General features: G+C 38.1%; 1 protein-coding gene across 1 annotated transcript in view; it reads left to right on the top strand.

Annotated features, from left to right (window-relative positions):
* Positions 1-23,462, top strand: part of akirin1 (akirin 1) — a 41,400-nt gene that overhangs the window by 9,731 nt on the left and 8,207 nt on the right. The window lies entirely within an intron of this gene.

Here is a 23,462-nt window from a genome sequence, read left to right as displayed (position 1 = left end):
ATAGAAAACAAGTATTTAAAAAAAAAAAAAACTTAAATAATGATTTGTAGTGCATGAGAAAGTGGAAAGGAAACCATAGCTTTTTTGGACCACGTGGTCTTTTATGAGCGAGCATATTCAAGAAGACTGCAGGAATCGCTGGGTTGCAATCACGTGACCGAGAGGCTCAAAGGTGTTTCAGGCGATTGTCTAGAGTCCCCTCAGGTTGCTGTTTATTTACCTGCATCCGTGCAGATTTGGGCGAAATTTTGAAAGGTTTAGAGCAGGGGTGTCAAACTCGTTTACTTTGAGGGCCACATGGCAGTTTTGTCTGCCATCAGAGGGCCGCCTGTAACATGAATAAAAGAAACATACATGTATAAGGATTAGATATTGTCACACCATTACCTATGCATTTGATTAGTAAATGTATAATTTTACCGACACTGTAAGAAAGAAAAAATCTGTGGATTTTGCAGTAAAAAAATGACGGAATTTTACCATAAAATGTACAGTAAAATGGTCTCTATATTTTACTGTAAAATTCTGGTAAACCAGCTGCCAGTTTTTTGTTGTTTCTTTGCAAGAACAATATGGTTGCTGATTTCAGTGTATTATTGTAAATGTAAAAATGGTACCACAGTTTTTTTCTTACGGTAGGATTCTGAAGACCGAGCTTAAATATATATATATTAGGGCTGCAACAACTAATCGATGAAAATCGATTACCAAAATAGTTGGCGATTAATTTACTCATCGATTCGTTGGAACTATGCTATGCGCGGAGGCTTTTTTTATTTTAATGTTTTTTTTTTGGTTATTTTTTGTTTTGTTTTATAAACTGCAACATTTACAAACAGCTGAGAAACAATAATCAAAATAAGTACAAAAACAGTACAAAACAGCGCAAGGGCGGCGGTGAGGCTACGTCTCATGAGGTGGCGTAAGCTAGCCAATGATGTGGTCATGTGCAGCTCACGTGACGACGGCGTCTCCTTTGCTGGAAAAATTCGAAAAATGGCGCAGGAAAACACTACCGATAGTTTAGCGGAGAAACATCTTGAGGTTATTGCTTCAATGGGGAAAAGTGTACGACCTACGTCGTCAAAAGTGTGGGAACACTTCACTTTAAAGACTTCAAAGAAGAGCGTTTCCTGCAAAATGGCACGGAAGTACAATATTGCTTCAGGAGCACCTGCAAAGGAAACATGTTGCAGCCATGGATGAAAGGAAGAACTCACAGTACGTAACTTTTTAAGTCCATAGTGGCAACAAGCATTTATGAGTTCAGCTTTTTTGTGAGTAACTTTAACGTTATGCCTTTGTTGCAACGCGGGGCTGATAATGTGTCTCCGGCACATTTGACTCCGTTTTGAGAGAGAAAACGCACGCTTACCAATTTCGAAATAAACGTAACGGACAGAAATATCTCAGGTTGGTTTCATAATGGATCAATGTAGCCGGGCCGATAAAGCTATATAAACATATTTAGATTTGAGTGACGCTTTAGTATAACTACCGTATTTTCCGCACCATAAGCCGCACCTAAAAAACACAATTTTTCTCAAAAGCAGACAGTGCGGCTAATAACCCGGTGCGCCTTATATATGGATTAATATTCATATTTATTTTCATAAAGTTTAGGTCTCGCAACTACGGTAAACAGCCGCCATCTTTTTCCCCGTAAAAGAGGAAGCGCTTCTTCTTCTACGGTAAGCAACCGCCCCCATAGAAGAGGAAGCGCTTCTTCTTCTACCGTAAGCAACCGCCAAGGTGAGCACCCGCCCCCGTAGAAGAAGAAGCGCGCGGATATTACGTTTCATTTCATTTGTGTGTATCTGTAAAGACAACAAAATGTCTCCAACTAAGAGACACGCGTACAAGGTTCCACTGGCTTTTGATATTCATGTGAACCGCACTGTGGATACAACCGGAACACGTACGGTGAATATTCGCACCACAGGGAATGAGAAGTCGTCCTACTGTGATTCTAGCTCGCCATGCTAACGGCCAGAAACTTCCACCCACGGTGATATTCAAAAGGAAGACCTTGCCAAAAGAGAACTTTCCAGCCGGCGTCATCATAAAAGCTAACTCGAAGGGATGGATGGATGAAGAAAAGATGAGCGAGTGGTTGATAGACGTTTACGCGAAGACACCGGGTGACTTTTTTCACGCAGCGCCGTTCCTGTTGATCTACGACTGCATGCGCGTCCACATCATCGATGGTGTCAAAAAACAAGTGAAGCACACCGAAGAAGAATAATTCGGGGGATTTGTGGATGAGTAATAACTTCAGAAAGTGAGCTTTAAATGTTTATTTTGTGTGTTGTGTGACATTAACGTATGAGCAACGTTGAGTTATTGATGTTGCTATTGCTCTGCGCTATTTTGAGTGTTACTATTTTTGTGATTGCACATTTGTACATTACATTTTGGGAGTGAACAGAGTTGTTAGAACGCTGGTTTGTAATATATTATTAAAGTTTGACTGACCTATCTGACTGTTTTGTTGACATTCCCTTTAGCGTAGCGTAGGTGCGGCTAATAGCACGGGGCGGCTAATAGGTAAACAAAGTTTTGAAATATTCCGTTCATTAAACGTGCGGCTAATAACACGGGGCGCCTTATGGTGCGGAAAATACGGTAAACGTTATGAAGGTGCTGGAATATTTCATGCTATTATTCAGAGGCAGCCTAAAATGAATCCTTTATTATTCACAACAGAAACGTATACAATATCTGATTCAGTTCTGATGAGTTACATTTCTGTGTTATTGTCGGTGTATGCTGCACCCCCAATGTCCAGAACATGGTGCCAGTATGCTGTTTTTTTTCCAATAAAATACTGGAAAGGATAGAAATGTAGTTTGTCTCTTTTATCCGATTATTAATCGATTAATCGAACTAATAATCGACATATTAATCGATTATCAAATTAATCGTTAGTTGCAGCCCTAATATATATATATATATATATATATATATATATATATATATATGTATATGTATATATATATGTATATATATGTATATATATATATATATATATATATGTATATATATATATATATATATATATATATATATATATATGTATATATATATATATATATGTATATATATATATATGTATATATATATATATGTATATATATATATATGTATATATATGTATATATATATATATATATGTATATATATATATGTATATATATATATATATATATATGTATATATATATGTATATATATATATATATATATATATATATATATATGTATATATATGTATATGTATATATATGTGTATATATATGTATATGTATATATATGTATATATATATATAAATATATGTATATGTATATATATGTATATATATATATAAATATATATATATATGTATATATATATATATATATATAAATATATATGTATATATATATATGTATATGTATATATATATATATATATATATATATTGTCATGTTTACAGTGTGCAATTTTATGGATAACTTGCTTGGAAATCATATGGCTAAGTAGATATTTTTTACCCCAAAAATGTTCAGAATGTATGATAATGTAATATCTGTTGCATTATTAGAATAGAAAAAGAAAGAAAGATAAAGTACTTTATTGATTCATATCATTTCCAAGCTTTCACAGGCCATTCAAAATGATGTGGTGGGCCAGATCTGGCCCCCGGGCCTTGAGTTTTGACACCTGTGGTTTAGAGGCAAATATATAAGCTATCGTGAAAAAATATTTCAAATAGAATAGAGTGGATTTATTCACTCTTAAGAAAAATAATTTTTGAATGATTTAAACCATTTATCATCACCAAAACGTTAATGCACTTATTTGTGCATCGTAAGTAGGGCTGCAACGATTAGTCAACATTCTCGACAAACGTCGACAATTTTATTTGTCGACAACCGTCTCATTATTTAGCTGTATATGTCCCTGTTGCTCAGCAATGTTTGCTAGCTATATCAAGATTCAATATATTCTGCGAGAGATTTATTCATCTACTTTATTGATACTGTTAAGGATATTTTCTTGATGCTAACAGATATCACCGAAGACGCTTTAATGCGGTCATCCGTGTCAAATAAAGCACATGTCTTTCCCGCACAACAACTAAGCTTTTAGTTTCTGTTATGAAAATGGACAATGAAAATACGGTGGATTGGACCAACAATTAAACTATACATCACTAGGACTTAACATGACGTTGGTGTATTTGTACAACCAGGTCTTGGTAGTTATATTTAGGCACAGCAACCACAAAAGAACACAATCTGTTGCGATTTATGCCCTTACTTTACATTTAGTTCTAATCTCAAACACTACTAATACAGTAGTAGTTTCTCAAACATTTTACAAAGTGATCACTGCAGACACAAGCATGATCCAATTGTATTCCACAACATAACAAAGTCATATTTTTAAGAGCCATTTTCTTCAGAGCACTTTTGCTTTTTCCTTGACTTTATTATGAACAACTTATTTAGGGACGCTTATGAAATCTCTGTCCTATATCTCCATTTTGAACAACTGGAACGCCCAAACTCCACACTCACTCTCACCTGTTTAAATGCTACGCTCAAGCTGCTTGACCATCGTGTCAATTAAGCCGCAAAGAAGCAAAACGGAAGTGACGTCGTATTAGGGCTGGGCGATATATCGATATACTCAATATATCGCAGGTTTGTCTCTGTGCGATATAGAAAATGACTATATCGTGATATTCGAGTATACGTTCTCACGCAGTTGCTTTTAGTTTCTCACTCTTTCTTGTGTCTCTCCTTCTCAGAGAGACGTAAAACAAGCGCACCTTCTTACAAACGTCACATACGTATACGCCCTCGCGTAGCAAAGAGGTAGCGGCATGGTTAACGTTAGCTGTGGTAATACGAGAGAAAGAAGGTGCGAATCTGGTAACAAATGAAGGAATAATTAATTCCCAAGAAAAACCGCAGGGGGTCCATCGTCTGGCGGTGGTTTGGCTTCAAGCGGGAAGATGTTGAACAGACAACCGTAACATGTCAAGTGTGGGGCAAAAGCGTTGCTACAAAAAGTAGCATTACTGCTAATATATAGCATCATTTGAAAAGTCACCCGCTAGAGAATGAAGAGTGTTTGAGACTCCACATGTCAACATCTCCGTTCGATGCCACACCAACAAAATGCCGAGATAACCATTTCCACATCAACACCGTTTTAAACAAATAGTCAACAACGGAAGGAGATAACGTCCGCAGGAACCTACCACGTAGTGAAGGACATACACTATTTGATTTCCTATTATGCAGCTCATTTTTATTTGACACTTATTGAAATATCTTGTGTGACATCATGCACAAAAGTGCACTTTATTTGTTTTCAACTATTGTAGTGGCGTTCTGTACAAAAAGTGCACTTTAATTTAGTGTTGTTTTGATATGTCATCTTAGTGACATCATGCACTGATAGCTTGTTTTAAAATGTCTCTGACAAACTTGTACTTTCTGTTTGTGCCACTGTTTAATAACTGTTTAATAAATACACTTTTGCTAAATTGACTTGGTTTTGATTTCCCTCTCTGCATGAAAGTTTAAAAGGAGCATATATTAATGCCGTATGAAGAAGAATGTTTTAATGTAGACACATAGAATCATCATGCTGCTATGATTATATGCATCAAGTGTTCATTCAAGGCTAAGGCAAAGTATCCGGATATATACCGTGTATCGTGACATGGCCTAAAAATATCGAGATATTAAAAAAAAAAAGGCCAGCCCTACGTCGTATGCAACCCAGCAGTACACAACCAAAGTTGTAATAGCCAACTGCTCAGTCAGCAATAATAGAGCTGATGAGTAAACACTATGGCAACTGTAATGACTTTTGCACCACTTATTAGTAGACTGCACACCATGTGATTTTCCTATTTTCCTTTAAACTACAAAGATGAGCAATAATGAAAGTAAAGTGTTTTTTTTCCTAAAATATCAACAGGGCATCTTTGCCTTTTCAAGAAAAAGATCAAAGTAAAAGCATTGAAGTTGAACAGACGTTTCTTTCAACGGTTCCAACAATAACTTTAACTAAACACGGCCTAGCATGACGTGGTCTTGCTTACCTCCTGACTGAATTACAGCCCAGCAGCTGCAGACGTGGTCTCCACATAGCAGGTATCCATCTCACAAAGATGGCCCTCAAGGGGATCAGGAGCGAACGAGCCAAGCTCGTCTCGCGGAATTTGGGCCAAGCGCCTTTTTTTTCTGTCTAGCTAAAGGTCAGCTGTCAAGAGTCTCATCAGACAGTCAGGCAGGTTTGATGTTTTAGTGCGCTCTTAAGGTGTTGGAAGACTGCAGTGACGTTGGAAATAAATCTCGACAACCAACATAACGACAAACTTAAGCAAAATATTTTTGTTCTTTTGAACAGAATAACCATAGCAATAAAGATGCATCTTTTAGTCAATGGCTTTGCAGTCCAACATACAACAACAAAGGTTTCCAGAGTGGGAACCGCTTAAGTCAACTTCCCCACCAAGACTTCTTGTTTCATTCTTTTCATACATGCAAGACATACGGAAGAGTTGAGGTATCGTTTCTCTCTCGCCGTGTAAAAACCATAACAGGGAAACTGACACATTAAAGACACCATGTCTTCCCTACAAAACAAAAACGCTTAGAAAAGTCATAAGTCAATACGAGTACGTCTTTTTAGAATCGCTGAATTTTTGTATTGCCACAAAACAGAACTCAGTTCAGCGAGTTTTAATGACTAAAGTCTTGACACTAAAAGTCTCGACTCTAAAAGTCTCGACTCTAAAAGTCATGCCTTAAAAGTTTTGACACTAAAGTCTTTCCCCCTTAACGTCTTGACACTAAAGTCAAGACTGTCGTATGGTAGCTGAATTTTAATGTTTTTAGTAGTTAACTTCTTTATGAGTTTGTATGGATGTTACAAATGGTTAAAAGTGATTAAAGTGGTGTTTTTAATGATTGACAGTTTGACCCAGGAACCAATTATTTTTGTCATGTTGACCGCTTTGCACTGGAACAGATTGTTTTATTAGGGCTGGGCAATAAAACTATACAAATATATATCGCGATAGAGACTAGCCACCTACTCAGTGACCTAGTGGTTAGAGTTTCCGCCCTGAGATCGGTAGGTCGTGAGTTCAAACCCAGAGTCATACCAAAGACTATAAAAATGGGAGCCATTACCTCCCTGCTTGGCACTCAGCATCAAGGGTTGGAATTGGGGGTTAAGTCACCAAAAATGATTCCCGGGCGCGGCCACCGCTGCTGCCCACTGCTCCCCTCACCTCCCAGGGGGTGAACAAAGGTGACGGGTCAAATGCAGAGTGTGTGTGTGACAATCATTGGTACTTTAACTTAATTGATATCAAAGTGTGTGGGTGTGTGTGTTACATACATACACAATTATTGTTTTATATTTGGCGAAAGAAACAAAGTTGCGTAGTAAGGTTGGTTGCATGAACAAAGGCACGCTCTCTGATAACTGAGCGGAACATGAAGTAACAGTATCAACTATCAAGTTTGGTTGCGCCATCTTGTTGACTCGTGGTAGATTTTTTTTTTTTTTTTTTTTTTTTGCATAGAGTGAACAGAAACTAAAAATGAGTGCTGCCGAGAGCAAATAAATTGTGAATTAAATAGGAAAAGTCACCTTGACAGTGGCAGTTTTTTGGCTTTTTAAAAAAAAAAAAAAGGGACCATAGTCAGACCAAGGCACACATAATCAGTAATACCACGCCACCTTAGTTCTTCTCAGATTCCTCTGTGTGCATTTTCACACTTTGTTACACTTTAAGAATTTCTTACATGGTCTTTATTTTCTCACCATAGTTTTAAGAGGGTATTCTTAAGTGTTCAATGTGATTTTAGAATTTTGTTGACATAGATTTTTTTTCCATGGTTGTGTTGACATTTCCTTTCCTTTCTGCCTTGATACCTGAGGGGATTATAATCAGAGGAAGGTTACATTTATTAAAAAGTAAATAAATAAAATGTTTTCACTTAATATTTTTCTCGTGGGCTTTTGTTTTGATAGGTCATAAAAAAAATATAAATTAACGATATCCACCGATATAAAACCCTTATCCTGATACCATTTTCAGCCGTATTGCCCAGCCCCAAAAAGACAAAGTTTAAGGTTGGCCTTTGTCTAAAATTATAGTTAAAGGCCTACTGTAACCCACTACTACCGACAACGCAGTCTGATAGTTTATATATCAATGATGAAATCTTAACATTGCAACACATGCCAATACGGCCGGGTTAACTTATAAAGTGCAATTTTAAATTTCCCGCCACACTTCCGGTTAAAAACGTTTTATTATGCTGACGTATGCGTGTGACGTCACGAGGGCAAGGGAAGTATTCGGAGCCCGGAGAATCCTATACAACAAGCTCTGTTTTCATTTCATAATTCCACAGTATTCTGGACATCTGTGTTGGTGAATCTTTTGCAATTTGTTTAATGAACAATGGAGGCTGCAAAGAAGAACGTTGTAGGTGGGATCGGTGTATTAGCGGCTGGCTGTAGCAACACAACAAGGACTACTTACTTGGATAGCAGACGCCAGCCAATGCTAGCCGCCAAACCCACGGATGAAGTCCTTCGTTGCGCCGTCGATCGCTGGAACGCAGGTGAGCACGGCTGTTGATGAGCAGACGAGGGCTGGCTGGCGTAGGTGGAGCGCTAATGTTTTTATCATAGCTCTGTGAGGTCCGGTTGCTAAGTTAGCCTTAGCGTCGTTAGCAACAGTATTGTTAAGCTTTACAAGGCTGAGAATTATTAACCGTGTAGTTACATGTACATGGTTTAATAGTATTGTTGATCTTCTGTCTATCCTTCCAGTCAGGGATTTATGTATTTTGTTTCTATCTGCATTTGAGAACGATGCCATCACGTTAGCTCAGTAGCTAAGTGTGTCACCGATGTATTGTCGTGGAGATAAAAGTCACTGTGAATGTCCATTTCGCGTGCTCGACTCTCATTTTCAAGAGGATATAGTATCCGAGTTGGTTTAAAATACAAATCCGTGATCCACAATAGAAAAAGGAGAGAGTGTGGAATCCAATGATACAGCTTGTACCTAAGTTACGGTCAGAGCGAAAAAAGATACGTCCTGCACTGCCTCTAGTTCTTCACTCTAACGTTCCTCATCCACAAATCTTTCATCCTCGCTCAAATTAATGGGGTAATCGTCGCTTTGTCGCTCCGAATCTCTCTCGCTCCATTGTAAACAAAGGAAAATTGTGAGGAATACTACCTCCTGTGACGTCACGCTACTTCCGGTACAGGCAAGGCTTTTTTTAAATCAGCGAGCAAAAGTTGCGAACTTTATCGTCGATTTTCTCTACTAAATCCTTTCAGCAAAAATATGGCAATATCGCGAAATGATCAAGTATGACACATAGAATGGATCTGCTATTCCCGTTTAAATAAAAAGAATTCATTTCAGTAGGCCTTTAAATCTATTTTTTTACACAAGTCCGTTTCTCCGTTGTTGGCCAGCTAGCTGACAAGCTAATTATCTTTCCGGCCAGGGAGCGTCCTAGACCGCATCCCTCAGATGTCCGACATGCCTGCGCTTTAAATGCTCCCATATAACAGACGTACTGGCATAAAAAGTAAGGTCCGCTTTGCAAATTGAGCAAGTTATTCATGTCTTAGACGTGTTTAGTTTGTGCAGTCGCTGCTGACATTTATTCCTGGACTGTTGCTTGGCGTCTGTCCTTAAAAACCTAGGCAATGACCTCAGTGACTATCAACAGAGTTTGTCTGCGACCAAATTTGAACATCAAAGAATGGTTGTACCCTTCTAGTTACTGGGATTTTAGACAAGAGTTCTTCGGTGTGGTGTTTTTCCTGGGAAAAATGAGTTGCGTCCCTGGAACAGTATGCCCCAGGTGGTAGGGGGGTTGTCTTCGAACCTGAAGGTTGCGGGTTTGATCCTCAGACCCCCTGTGACCATTTCAAAGTATCCTTGAGCAAGATACTGATCCCCCAGTTGCTCCTGGTGCTGCGTCATCACTAGGTAAATGTGGTAATAGTGTCGAAGAACTTGGACTGGAGTACCTTGAAGTAGGGCTGGGCGATATGGCCTTTTATTAATATCTGGATATGTTTAGGCCATGTCACGATACATGATATATATCTGGATATTTTGTCTTAGCCTTGAAGGAACACTTGATGCATATAATCACAGCAGTAGGATAATTCTATGTGTCTACATTATAACATTCTTCTTCATACTGCATTAATATATGCTCATTTTAAACTGTCATGCAGAGAGGGAAACCACAACTAAGTCAATTTAGCAAAAGTGTATTTATTAAACAGTTATTAAGCAGTGGCACAAACATTCATGTCATTTCCAAAACAGAAAGTGCAAGATTGTCAGAGACATTTTAAAACAAGCTATTAGTGCACTTTTGTGCATGATGTCACTAAGACGACATATCAAAACAACACTAAATTAAAGTGTACAGAACGCCACTACAATAGTTTAAAACAAATAAAGTGCACTTTTGTAAATGATGTCACACAAGATATTTCAATAAGTGTCAAATAAAAATGAGCTGCATAAAAGGAAATCAAATAGTGTATGTCCTTCACTATGTGGTAGGTTCCTGCAGACGTTATCTCCTTCTGTTGTTTACTATTTGTTTCATACGGTGTTTATGTGGAAACTGTTGCTTGGGCATTTTGTGGGTGTGGCACCGAACAGAGATGTTGACATGCGGAGTTTCAAGCACTCTTCATTCTCTAGCGGGTGACTTTTCAAATGATGCTACATATTAGCAGTGCTGCTACTTTTTGTAGCAACGCTTTTGCCGCATACTTGACATATTACGCTTGTCTGTTCAACATCTTCCCGCTTGAAGCCAAACCGCCGCCAGACGATGGACCCCCTGCTGTTTTTCTTGGGAATTAATTCTTCCTTCATTTGTTACCAGATTGGCACCTTCTTTCTCTCGTGTTACCGCTAGCATCACAGCTAACGTTACCCATTCCGCTACCTCTCTGCTCGGTAAGAGTGTACGACGTTGCACGGTGCGCTTGTTTTATGTCTCTGTGAGAAGGAGAGACAAGAAAGAGTGAGAAGATCCTGTAGTGTAATGCCTGCAGCTAAAAGCAACTGCATATGAGAACGTATACTCCAATTTCACCATAGTCATTTTCTATATCGCACAGAGACAAACCCGCGATATATCGAGTATATTCCATATATCTCCCAGCCCTACCTTGAAGGTATAAAAGCACTACAAGTAATATCCATTTAATGAACGGAAAGTGAGTTTACTCCGTCCTTAACTGATTTGAATGCGTTGGGGACACAGGACGAGTACCCGGCAACATCACTGGTATTAAGTTGACTGTTTGACCCTAAAAGCAATATGTTTTTAAATTTCCAAATGTGAACTCGGGATGGGCGATATGGCCTAAAGAGGAACTGCACCTTTTTTGGAATTTTGCCTATCATCCACGGTCCCTATGTAAGACAAGAACACGTTTTTGTTTTTTTATGCATTCTAAATAGTAAATAAATACGATCAGATGTCCGCCTACCATGGGGCCTACGAGAGTCGCTCTATTCTGCCTATAAAGCCCTTAAAAAAAACATCCAAACACCTGCATTGTTTTATATACACGCTGTAAGTATATATGTAATGTAGTAACAGGCACATTTATAATAACGTTTAATAGTTACCAATTTAGATCATTTTAAGCATACGCGGCACACTAATTTCAAATATGCATGACGACGTTCTGTATTTTTTTCCAACATGACTGATTAATTTGCTCCGTTGGAAGCGGATTTTTATTTACTATTCAGAATGCAAAAAAAACAAAAACATTAGTCATGTCTTTTCAAAATAATAGTGACAGTTTATTTCGAACATACATACAATACAATTCAAATGTAATGCATTGCATATTTCCAGTTGTTTTATTAGAGCGCATCCGAAAAGGAGGAGGAAGAAGCAGAGCTTATTTAATCCTACCCCTTTTCATATCATAAGTTTTATCACATTTCTGTTCTCTGTAACAGAGCAGTGAATAAATAAATGAGTATACAATACCGGTAAGTATGTTAACAATACTTAAATACATGAATATTAAATACCGTAATTTCCGGACTATAAGCCGCTACTTTTTCCCCTCGTTCTGGTCCCTGCGGCTTATACAAGGGTGCGGCTTATATACGGCCCGTTCTTCTCCGACACCGACGAAGAGGATTTCGGTGGTTTTAGTACACAGGAGGAAGACGATGACACAATGATTAAAGACTGGCTTTTCATATACCGGTAGGCTGGTTATTTTGATAACGTACAGGCGAGCACTTTGTATTACTTTGCACCGTTGTATTATTTGTACTCTGCATGAATGCTGTTCGCCATGTCAAAGATGTGAAAGTTTGATTGAATGATTGAAAGATTTATTGTTAATAAATGGGACGCTTTGCGTTCCCAAACAGTCATCTCTGTCCCGACAATCCCCTCCGTGGTAGCAGGAACCCCTATATACTACGGTAATTACACATCAAAACCCTGCGGCTTATAGTCTGGTGCGGCTTATATATGGAGCAATCTGTATTTTCCCCTAAATTTAGCTGGTGCGGCTTATGGTCAGGTGCGGCTTATAGTCCGGAAATTACGGTATATACACAATAATTGATGTTCTCAAAGAAATAGTTAAGTAATTTATGGTTAACCAAGTTGATTAGATTATCCATTTAAAAAAAAAAGAGGTTCAAGATGTTTATAATAATTATTCTTTTTGTACTTGTAGTTTGAACAGTCTCTTAAACATAATTAAATTGTGAACAATTGGCAAAATTCCCCCAAAAAGTGCAGTTCCCCTTTTAAATTGTCTGTTGTGATTTATACTGTATTGCAGCTTCCTGCGATCATGATATATTTGTAGGTCTAACTTCCTTTTAACTGCGCTAATTCTTTTTTTACGTGCAATTGACCCTCGGTCATTCCCGTCGCGTGGGGAAATTTAGTTGCGTTCAGTTACTGTAGCGGGACCAAAATAGCAAGCAGAAAAGGAGACATTGTCCAAGGTCCAATGTTGTTCTCCCCGACAAGACCAAACCATTCCTTTTTATCCACAGTCGTCGTGAGCTGTCATCACTTGAGCAACTGCCTGCTGAAGGTTCACTTCCGTGCTTAGATTACAGTTAACTGCATTCACTGATAACATTAAATCTTATTCCATTGTTACTCTAACTGGTTTAGTAAAGTAGGATAGAACTCCGCAGAAAGGAGATAGTCGGCAGGCACTTTACCCGTCTTTTGTCAAAACATGTCAAGACACCATTTCTCAAAGCACTCACGCACTTCCAGCTCCAAAATAAAAGCGCCGTGCGTCATACCGGTCTAACTACACCAGGGGTGTCCAAACTTTTTCCACTAAGGGCCGCACACTGAAAAATCAAAGCCATTTTTATATTTTTTTTATTTTAAAACCCAATACAATATATGTATAAAAAATATACATTTAGGCTTGATCCCAGGGACCCCAAAGGGTTTTGGTAAAAAAAAATATTACAAATGTGTCATTATTCAGTATTTATTTTTTTTTTATTATTCAAGTTTTAAATCCATAGATCAACATTAGGTCTATCTGTCAATATAACATTTTTAAACATTTAAATTGTATGCTCTTTTTGTCAAAGAAAACCCAGTTTTTTTATGGAAAAAACACAAAATATGCAATATTTTCACCCAATAAAATTTTTAAGTGGAATATTTGAGATTATATAATAATTGGAGCCTTACAAAGGTCAATTACTCATAACACCATTGTTTTTAATTCATTATTATTTTTTGAGCGATGACACTTAAAAACAAATCACACAAAAATTATTGGGGATCCAAAAGGGTCCTACTCATTAAAGTGTTAAAAAATAAATTATACATTTTTTTTACTGTTTACTTTTAACACCATAATCTCGAGATCAACTTCAGATCTATCCGTCAATTATAAGTTGTATTGTTGTTTGTTTTTTGTTTGTTCGTTTTAGGCCCTTCTTTAAAAAAAAAAAAAAAACAGCTCAATTTTTTATATGGCAAACACAAAATATGCAACATTTTCCCCAAAAAATATCTCAAAGTGCAATATTTAATGTGACGTAATTGGAGCCTTGGATAGGTCAATAATTCATAATAACATTGATTTTGATTCATTATTATTTTTTAAAGAAAGAAACAGCCTGCATGGCAGCTTTGTGTTATTAGAGTAAACATTGCAACATTTTATTGTTACATTTCACCTGTTTGGTCTTTCATACCACTTTTTATGTTAATTTTTTTAATCGTATTTTAAAATGGGCCGTTAAAAAATGACCTGCGGGCCGCAAATGGCTTACATTGCGGCCATGCTTTGTCAAAGATGTTTTATAACTAGAGTTGCAAAGGGGTGAAAAGTTTCCGGTAAATTTCCGGAAATTTACCACGGGAAGTTAAGCTCGGGAAGTTTGGAAATATTGACCATTTTTGGATTATTCAAAGTTGGACACCGTCCATGGGAATATATGGGAATGAATGGGGAATTCCAATAATGATATATTATTGGGCACTTGTCTATATGCTGCTGTATCTTTGTGGCATTTTTGACGTAGCTTTTTGCACAGTATTTGCAAATGTACACAGCCTTTCCGCCTACATTGGTTGGGCTAAAATTAGGGGTGTAACGGTACACAAATGTCGGTTCGGTACGTACCTCGGTTTAGAGGTCACGGTTCGGTTCATTCCCGGTACAGTAAGAAAACAACAAAATATAAATGTTTGTAATTTATTTACCAAATTTGTAAACAATGGCTTTATCCTTTTAACATTGGGAACACTATAATAATTCTGCCCACGTTAATCAACATTAAACTGCCTCAAGTTGTTGCTCGGATTAAATAAAATGACAAAACTTTTCTTCTACATATAAAAAGTGCAACTCAAGTCAACTCATCATGCTTAATTTATTACAGCATTTGGGAAGCCTGTAGTTGATTTATTATGTAAATGTTATATTTTTTATCAACATGTGATAGCAGGGACCCTGCCATTCAAAACTAGGCTGCTGCATTACTAAGGATTAATGTAACTATAGCTGAAAAAAATAGTACAATAGCAATAGGAGAGACTATTTATCCCTGAACACCATGGAGTTCATGTAGGTTTAATAATGCAGTTACATTATTATATCAACTATCAGAGACAGAAACTTTTCATTTGACATAATGTCCTTTTTTGCTGCTTCAACACAGCTCAATCAACACAGAAAAAGGTCAAGTGAAATAACAGACAGACAGGGCTTTGCTGTCCGTAACACACACACACACCGCAAAATGAGCTAACGTTACCTTAAAAGCTAATTAGCCTTCACCTCAAGCCAGGACTGCGAGCGAGCTGAGCTGCCTTTTATATTTCTAGAAGGTCAACGGGCTCATAGTGATGTTACTAGTAGTTGACTGGGAGGTGTTTGTTATAATTTGGGGAGAGTCCGCTGCCTGATGCTTACCTGCTAAACGCTAAGCACTGACTACATGCGCTCTGAATACGCACTGCTGATTGGCTGTTACCGCTCTGTATGTAACCAATCAGGTGGTTGTGTGGGTGGGACAATGCTGGGTGCTGTGTACTGACAGAGACAGGCAGAAGGAAGCGGAGCAGCTTGTTAAGACTTTAGCTTAGCTTAATATGTCTGTGAGGAAACTCGTTCGGTACACCTCCAAACCGAGCCGAACCCCCCGTACCGAAATGGTTCAATACAAATAAACGTACCGCTACACCCCTAGCTAAAATATCTCCACACATCAGATGATGTACGTGGCATTATTCTGTTTGTATTTATTTATTCTTGTAAAACACTAATGCAATGCCACACACATATATAAATAATCAGCTAAACAACTAGAGTAGTCTTTAAAAATAAACTGACAGTTGACAGGTAGAAAACAAAAATGGTGTTCAGCGTTTTCCTGCTCAAATGAGCGGACTGTTGAAAATAGGAATCGGGGGGATTACTTTTTACAAGTAAGATTTAACATTAACGTGCTATTGGTTGTATTTTGTGAAAATAATATTACCACAGAGTTGAGAAGGAGCAAAGATCTTCAATAGTACTGAAATCGTAGCCGCTACCAAACAAGAGTATGACCATAATAGAATATGCATTCTTATTTTAGGCAAACTATAATACAATACTCTCTTAAAGGCCTACTGAAAGCCACTACTACCGACCACGCAGTCTGATAGTTTATATATTAATGATGAAATCTTAACATTGCAACACATGCCAATACGGCCGGGTTAACTTATAAAGTGACATTTTAAACTTCCCAGGAAACTTCCACTTGAAAACGTTGCGGTATGATGACGTATGCGCGTGACGTCACGAGGTCAAGGGAAGTGTTTGGACCCAATTCAAATACCTCTGTTTTCTTCGACAAAATTCCACAGTATTCTGGACATCTGTGTTGGTGAATCTTTTGCAATTTGTTTAATGGACAATGGAGACTGCAAATAAGAAAGTTGTAGGTGCGATCGGTGGACTACAGCAACACCAACACCAGGAGGTTGTGTTGTGTTTTGAGCAGGATAGCAGACGCACTACAGTGAGTAAGCCCGCCGCCGCATCTAAGTTAGCTTCTGTTTTTTTAGCTTCGCCAAGCTGAATATTATTAATCGTGTATTTACATGTTCATGGTTTAATAGTATTTTTGATCTTCTGTGTATCCATCCAGTCAGGGTTTTTTTTTTATTTAGTTTCTATCTGCATTTGAGACTGATGCTATCACGTTGGCTACGTTGCTAGGTTAGCTTCTATTTTTTTAGCTTCGCAAAGCTGAATATCATTAATCGTGTATTTACATGTTCATGGTTTAATAGTATTTTTGATCTTCTGTCTATCCATCCAGTCAGGGTTTTTATTTATTTAGTTTCTATCTGCATTTGAGACTGATGCTATCACGTTGGCTACGTAGCTAGGTTAGCTTCTAATTTTTTAGCTTCGCAAAGCTATATATTATTAATCGTGTATTTACATGTTCAGTCACTGTGAATGTCCATTTCGTGTGCTCGACTCTCATTTTCAAGAGGATATAGTATCTGAGGTGGTTTAAAATACAAATCTGTGATCTACAATAGAAAAAGGAGAGAGTGTGGAATCCAATGAGCCAGCTTGTACCTAAGTTACGGTCAGAGCGAAAAAAGATACGTCCATCACTGCCTCTCAAGTCCTTCACTGTAACGTTCCTCATCCACGAATCTTTCATCCTCGCTCAAATTAATGGGGTAATCGTCACTTTCTCGGTCCGAATCTCTCTCGCTCCATTGTAAACAATGGGGAATTGTGAGGAATACTAGCTCCTGTGACGTCACGCTACTTCCGGTACAGGCAAGGCTTTTTTTTATCAGCGAGCAAAAGTTGCGAACTTTATCGTCGATTTTCTCCACTAAATCCTTTCAGCAAAAATATGGCAACATCGCGAAATGATCAAGTATGACACATAGAATGGATCTGCTATTCCCGTTTAAATAAAAAAAATTCATTTCAGTAGGCCTTTAACAGTATAATTGTAACCAGGAATAAGTCTTCAAGTAACAATATTCAAATACTAACATTGTTGGGTAAGACAGAATTTGGTTTTATTCTGAATCCAGTGAACCAGATTGGTGGTTTTAGCTGATATAAAGACTTTCAGGTGTTTATATATGTTTATGTTGAAGTATTTGGCAGACGCTTTTATCCAAAGCGACATATATCAAAAATACATATAAAACAATGACTGTAAACATGATCATTTAAGGGAAGAATGTAATAGAAAATATCAATACAAAGTGTCAAGACAGAATGAACTCTCTGCTGCTACAGCAACAGAGATACAGTCTATAAGATATATAGATATCTAATGTATTCATACATTGTTTATGTAGCAGGTATATATAACCTAATCATATTGTTTCTTCAATTTAAAAATAGCTGACAGTTTTTTTCCCCCTTCCCTGGGATTATATTCCCAGTTTTGATCTGGGACGTCTGGTCACTTATAGCAGTGGTCCCCAACCACCGGGACGCGGCCAGGTACCGGTCCGTGGACCGATTGGTACCGGGCCACACAAGAAATTAAATCAACATAAAAAACACAATATATACATTATATATCAATATAGATCAATACAGTCTGCATGGATACAGTCCGTAAGCACACATGATTGTATTTCTTTATGACAAAAAAAAAATATATATATATAATAACCCTGTGTGTGATGGATGTGCGCCACCACTAGGCTGATCAGTGCAACAGCAGGCAGTCATGAATGCTAAGCATAACAACAACATACATATACACACAGGGTCCATTGCCAGGGTTAATTCAGTCAACATATATCAATTAACAACTAAATAAGATAAGGCTCAGAATTGCTTTCTTAACAAAACCTTTCTACATATAAAATGCAACATTTCCACATATAAAGTGCAACATTAAACTGATTCAAGTTGTTGCTCACATTAAATACAATGACAAAACTTTTCTTCTACATACAAAAAGTGCAACATTAAACAGTTTCAAGTCAACTCAGTCTCAGATTAACTTTTCTTTCCCCCCCCCCAGCCTTTAACCCTGGTGACTTTCACTCAATCTTCATGTTTTTTTGCCAGAAAAATCAGTTTATCCACATTGTCTGCAGAAAGAGCAGACCTGCTTGCAGTTAAAATGTCTCCAGCTGTGGAAAATACCCTTTCACTGGGCACTGAGGTAGCAGGTATGGCGAGGTAGTGCCTGGCAGTAAGAGGATATATGGGCTCATTGTTCTTCCACCATAAAAATGGGTTATAATCTAGTTTTTAATGCGATATGGTCTTAAATCTGCTGCTATAAAAACACCAACGGCATTTGTTATTGCTTTAGCCCTGCCTGACTCGCCGAGGAGAGGCTGCTTGAATGCGGTGGGAGCTGTGTTTGTTCGTCTTTCTCTTCGTTAAAGCCATGTTAACCATTGTTGTATCGCACCGCGAAGCCCAAATGTTCCCAAACGGGAGATCTTAACGAGGCAGGAGGGTCTTCCAGCTCTGGCTTTTGCATGTTGTTGTAGCCCGGTCGCTGCTAGCATGCCGTGTGTTGTGCCTCGGTGTGCATTGTTTACACAACGTGCGGTACGCTACTTAATATGTCCGTGTGGAAACTCGTTCGGTACACCTCCGAACCGAACCGGAACCCCCGTACCGAAACGGTTCAATACAAATACACGTACCGTTACACCCTTAAGCGATAGTATTAAATAGGGGTGTAACGGTACACAAAAATTTCGGTTCGGTACGTACCTCGGTTTGGAGGTCACGGTTCGGTTCATTTTCGGTACAGTAAGAAAACAACAAAATGTAAATCTTCTGGTTATTTATTTACCAAATTTGCAAAATCTTCCACCAAAAATATTTTTCTTAGTGGAATATTTGATGTGAAGTAATGGGAACCTTGGATAGGTCAATCATTCATAATAACATAGATTTTGATTCAATATTATGTTTTGAGCAATGACAGTTTGAAAGAAAAAAAACCAGCTTTGTTTTATTAGTCAACATTGCAACTTTTTATAAATTACATTTAACCTTTAAGCTTTTTTCTTTCCCTATTTTATTTTTGTTTATTTAAATAGTATTTTTAGAATGCGCCGTGGGCCTTTAAAACATTAGCTGTGGGCCGCAAATGGCCTCCGGGGCACACTTTTGACACCCCTGATATAGATAATAAAAAATTAAATGTGATAAATCTATGGATAAAAAGCAGAGCCTGGCGACGCATGCGCGTTTATCATAACTCTCTCTCTCTCTTCCCCTCCCTCACCAATGCTGCTGCACGCACAATTTGTTTTGTTTTTAACCCCTTCTTAACCCTGAACGTACATTGAAAATACACGCAACCCTAACTCAAAATGCCGGACATTTGAGGCATTTAAGAAACTCCGCCCTGACAGCTCCGCAAAAGAGGACATGTCCGGTGAAAAGAGGACGTATGGTCAGTCTATCCTAGCCCGTTAGCTGCTAGCATGCCGCTAACGGGCTACGATAGACCTAGACAGAATTAAATTTTGCTCAATGAGGAGAGACGTATTGGGCTGTACACTTAGTTACAGTTCCAACCTACGCTCTAAGGTACAGTCCCACGTGCTCCTCTATTTATTTGGGAGGTCCCTAGTTACATCACTGAGGCTGCTTCTGAAGGAAGGGGGGTAATTTCAGCAGCCCCAGTTAGACACAATATATGATTATTCAGAAATGCAAATGTGCTGACACTCGTGATATCGCCCTGTCTCTGCTTTGTCTGCGTCACGGCACTCGATGATCGCACTTGGCAGTCAGCAGGCCTGGTCTGGACACAAACACGGATACAAGACGACTCGCAATCCAAGATTGCGAGTTGTCCCTTTGCACAGATAGAAAAGTACAACTTCAGCACAATTGATAATAACTATAGCAACGGCCTTTGTGATAACTTATACATCATTATAATTTTTTATTATCTATAGCAGGGGTGTCAAAAGTGTGCCCCGGAGGCCATTTGCGGCCCACAGCTAATGTTTTAAAGGCCCACGGCACATTCTAAAAATACTATTAAAAGAAACAAAAACATAACAAAAGTGAAATAAAAAAGCTTAAAGGTTAAATGTCATTTCGAAAAAGTTGCAAAGTTGACTAATAAAACAAAGCTGTTTTTTTTTTTCTTTCAAACTGTCATTGCTCAAAACATAATATTGAATCAAAATCAATGTTATTATGAATTATTGACCAATTCCCATTACTTCACATCAAATATTCCACTAAGAAAAATATTTTTGGTGGAAGATTTTGCAAATTTGGTAAATAAATAACCCCCAAATTTATATTTTGTTGTTTTCATACTGTACCGAAAATGAACCGAACCGTGACCTCTAAACCGAGGTACGTACCGAACCAACATGTTTTGTGTACCGTTACAACCCTAGTATTAAGTGTTGTGGGCCAAATGTATGTTGTATTGTATGGTGCAAGATGGGACGTGTCCGATTTCCCAGGTCACTGGAATGCACCATTGTTCATGAAATGGACATTGTTATGTTACTAGCTTGAAAGTTGACGTAGTTGTAGCTTGGCGAGAAAGATCAGGTCTAAAATGGATGTGTTGCCTATAGTGCAGTATTTTAGATAGCGGTCTTTGTTGATGGAGTGTAACTTGAACCCAGCCATCATTCGCTTCATTGCCTCCCCCCTCTCGACAGTAGTGTAGTGTTCCACCACGTCCAATCTATGTGCTCCATCTCTCGTCTTCATTGTTTGGTCAGCGCCTAAAGCCTTTTAGCCCGCAACCTTCGCCATGTTCCACTAACTCCCGGAAGTGGCCGTGATTGATCGCCGTGCCCGGCTGGGGCGTACAGTGGGGACTGAGGGGGTTGTTGTCGTTGCCAAGCAACACCCCGGAGTTGAGCTATTACTACTATTATGAGTTGACGGCGTTAGGAGGCAGTGAAACGTGCACAGACACATCCTTTTTATAATCTTTCTGCATGATGGGCGAGAGTCATGGGGACTTCCCACGCCTGCCAGACCCACACCCAACCAAAATAAACAAATCTCTCGCTTTTCACCACGACTTAAAATCACTGTTCTTCTCTTGTTTTCTAATAGAAAGGTACCATAGATCAGTGTTTTTCAAAAAACAGTCTGGTGTGCCGTGGGAGATTATCTAATTTCACCTATTTGGGTAAAAAATATGTTTTGCAAAGCAGTAATTATAGTCTGCAAATGATGTGTTGTTGTTGAGTGTCGGTGCTGTCTAGAGCTCGGCAGAGTAACGTGTAATACTCTTCCATATCATGGCAGCAGGTAGCTAATTGCTTTGTAGATGTCGGAAACAGCGTGAGGCAGCGTGCAGGTAAAAAGGTGTCTAATGCTCGAACCAAAAATAAACAAAAGGTGAGTGCCGCTAAGAAAAGGCATTGGAGTTTAGGGAAGGCTATGCAGGACGAAGCTAAAAAGTAAGGATGATGTTCGAAATCGGTTCTCCCGGTTGTTCAATAAGAAAAGAACCGATTCCATGGACTCTAATCCCTTTTTGAGAACCGGTTCCCGTTATCGAGGCCACTATAGTAAAGAAAAAGAGTTGGTTCTTTATTCGAATCCCTGGTAACGAATCCCTTCCCACGTACAGGAAATGCCCTGTGGGACCTGCAATGTTGTGCCCATTTGATTGTAGACTCTTACTGACACCTTGTGGCGATATGAAAATACTACGCTTCATTAGTTTGGGCACTTCCGGGTTGAGACAATTGAGAAGTAGACAAGTTGTGTTAGCTCTTACAAGCCTTGGAAAAGATAAGTCTGTAAGTAAACTGCTTAACTTGTTTATGTACTCAATATTAAGGTGGAAAGTGGTTAAGTGTGAGACTAAGATGTTTATTGAAAAACGATTTTTGTGCACTTTCAATGGATGTTTTGAGGACTTAAAATGGCTGCCAGTCGTGTATTTCCACCATCGAAATAGTTTCAACACTCAGAAGTATTTGTTTGATGATAGTACTGTATATTTATGTGAAGCTAATATTTACATATTGTGTATTACATTTCAGTATGTTAATTGAATCACATAGCTTATACATTTGTCATTGTGTGTATTTCAGTTTTAAAAAACAAAACAAAAAACAGTCCAGTGCAAGACAAAAGTAAAGATAGGGAAAGACAAAGCAAGATCAACAACAATATAGAGCCTAAATGGATTAATCTGCTTTGGATTGTTAGCTGTCTGCCAAGCCATATAACCTCAACACGTATAGTGAGGGCAGAACAGGGGATATGCAATTATTGCCAGGCTTCGCTCTCATGTAAGGGGGGAAGAATTGTTGATTGACTGTGGTGTTCTTAGTGTCATAGTGTGTGTAGTTAGTATGTTCCAATAGCAGCAGAAGTGCACTTTTTGGAGAGCTGTATTATTTTCAGTTTTGTGCCCAAGGGACTGATTTTATTTAACACTATATTATTATTATTCATACACCTATAGTGATCACAGAGACAGGTTGTTTTTGTGTTACTGTATATATTTGTTTTTCTGAAAATCCCACTTAATATACGTTGGGTCAACATTTTTTTTTTTTTTTTTTTTTCTTTTTTTTTTAGGGGGGGTAACAGTCAATATTTGTTTATTTTATTTTTTTCCTATAAAATAAAAGTGAGCTTTTGTTAAACCAAATATTGTGTTTTTTTTCCATATGTTTTTTTTCCATTTTACAACAACCTATCTGGATTCGATAAGAGAATCGATAAGGAATCTGTTCGATAAGAGGATTCGATAATTTCTTATCAAACATCATCCCTACTACAAAGTAAACAAAAACAGAATGCTGGACGACAGCAAAGACTTACTGTGGAGCAAAGACGGCGTCCACAATGTACATCCGAACATGACATGACAATGTCCC

Source organism: Entelurus aequoreus, linkage group LG11, assembly GCF_033978785.1.
Source record: "Entelurus aequoreus isolate RoL-2023_Sb linkage group LG11, RoL_Eaeq_v1.1, whole genome shotgun sequence".
In the NCBI taxonomy this organism is placed as follows: domain Eukaryota; kingdom Metazoa; phylum Chordata; class Actinopteri; order Syngnathiformes; family Syngnathidae; genus Entelurus; species Entelurus aequoreus.
This window is presented reverse-complemented; position numbering and strand designations above follow the sequence as displayed.